The sequence below is a fragment of the Sinocyclocheilus grahami genome, unplaced genomic scaffold, assembly GCF_001515645.1.
Source record: "Sinocyclocheilus grahami isolate Dianchi unplaced genomic scaffold, SAMN03320097.WGS_v1.1 scaffold481.1, whole genome shotgun sequence".
Classification (NCBI taxonomy): domain Eukaryota; kingdom Metazoa; phylum Chordata; class Actinopteri; order Cypriniformes; family Cyprinidae; genus Sinocyclocheilus; species Sinocyclocheilus grahami.
In genome coordinates this window covers 584,590-586,761 of record NW_015505660.1, presented here as the reverse complement: position 1 = coordinate 586,761, position 2,172 = coordinate 584,590, and the positions used below count along the sequence as shown (strand labels likewise).

The 2,172-nt window shown below is 42.6% G+C and overlaps 1 pseudogene; it reads right to left on the bottom strand.

Moving 5' to 3' along the window:
- Positions 1–517: 517 nt before the first annotated feature.
- Positions 518–1,282, bottom strand: LOC107553765 (natterin-like protein; annotated as a pseudogene).
- Between the last annotated feature and the right edge of the window lie 890 nt (positions 1,283–2,172).

Here is a 2,172-nt window from a genome sequence, read left to right as displayed (position 1 = left end):
TGGTCAGTTTGAATGTCTCACATTTGGTTTTTAGTCACATGGTCAAGGAAGGGATAAAAGAAGATTGTAACTGTTGCTCTTTCTCTTTCCTTTGCTGTCTCTTTTCTTCGGTGGAGCTCTCTTCTTGAGGCTCTCTCCCTCTTTTTCTCCCTCTCTCTGCCCACCCCCTCCCCCTCCTCTCTCTTAACGCAGGTAATATTTTACGTACATGCTGGGTACGATTAACTGTTTATGTTTTACCATCCTTCATCTATTTTGTATCCAATTCAAGTGTAACCATAACAAAATATTGTTATTAAACCATTTCAATTATTCATTATGTGCTAACTAGCCTTGATTCAAGGTTAATATTAAAGTGCTACCTATTGCAATACAATATAGTCACTCAATAGCAACGCTCTCCCACATATTTAGCTATTCTAACTGCGCTTATTTCTGTCGTTGGTATAAGTGGCAGTGGGTGGTAATAATAGACTAGAAATGTACAGTTTTATACCATCGTGCTGATAACGTTTCTTTAGTCCTTCGGCAATCCTATAGCCTGAACCACTGCTGTAAAGCTGTTACTCATTGACCATGAAGATGTTTTGATCACTTTCTTCGAGGTTTCAATTGTTTGCGGTTGTTCGGCAGAAGAGCCGTTTGTGTAAGTGACGGATTTGATCTCTTCCACTGATACCTGTGGTGTCAGTTGGTTTATTGTGGTATAGTTGACATTGGTGAGAACTGTTGATTGAACTGCGTTGAGAAACATGAATCCCATGCAGTCAATATCTGCACCAGCTCTTCCTACAACTCCTAAACAATAACCAGAGCCAACATCGATGGGATATTCTGTTTTTAAACCCCAGCTTGTCATCTTTGCAAAAAATTCTCCACCAAGGTTGGTCTTGAATTTGATGGCTCCAAGACGTTTTCCTGCTCCGTTTCCCCAGAGTGACAGTGAGGTGAAACACTCACCAGGCTTGAACATGTACTCTTGATACGGTCCGGCTGGTTTTCCAAAGGTATCACTTCTGCCATCTGAAAGTCAAACATTGACAGCCTTCACCTGCCATTCTCCCACCCAGACCCCGATCTTCTCTAAACTGGCACCATTGTCCTCACGCGTAAATGAAAATGAAGAACCTCCTCCACCACCAATTAGCCCTAGAGTCACTGGGTAGGACATCTTTGAAGTAAATAGATCTGAAAGTTACATCACAGATGAATATTATAATTGGCAATCAAACATATTGTATATTACTAGTACATGTCCCTTGAGTATTAATTTGTAAAATCAATAAGCATTTCACCCCCAATTGTTTTGAGGTAATTTAGAATTTATTTTTCTTTCATATATTATATAAAGCATAACCATTCTATAGAAGTGCTTCCCAAACCTGTTTCTGGAGGGTTATCAGCGGTACACATTTTTGGATTTCTTCCTTATCTGACCCTTCCATTTCAGACCTTAGAGTCTCTATTAATGAGCTGACAAACTGAATCAGCTGTGTTAAACAGAAAATGTTCACTGTTGACATGCATCTAGGACTGTGTACTATCGTATCAGGTTCCACTATATGATGAAATTTTATTTAAAGACTTGTTCCGTTTTGGACTCGATGAACCCACGAAATCTTGGATGCCAAAAAGTAACATTAACTGTAGCTTAGAGGACTTTATAGACTATGCCTTGCTGACTGCTGGTTCAGCGTTCACAGTGGGTGTCGCGGAGGAAGGAAGCGACACCATGTCTGTGACTGAAGTGATGGCTGTATCAGAGCATGCTCACAAGATGGCGGCGACAGAGGAGCCTGATCACAAAATGGAGGACACAACAGCGCTCCGTCAAGTCACTGCTGATCTTCACGAGTCAGGTCAGGTCACAGTTCCTTTGCATGAGTCTAGTCAAGCCACAGTTGATAGTCATGAGTCAAGTCTGGTCACAGCTGATCTTCACGAGTCAGGTCTGGTCACAGCTGATCTTCCCGAGTCAGGTCTGGTCACAGTTTATTGTTCAGAGTCACGTCACGCCTCAGTTATTCTTCCAGAATCCCGTTGCATCACAGCTGATCATCCTGAGTCAACTGCTGTGGAACCTCCAGAGGTGGCGGCATCCACTGCAGAACCTCCAGAGGTGTCAGTAGTACCCACCTGTGAGCTTCCTGCTCGTCCTGTTCCGGCCAAGGA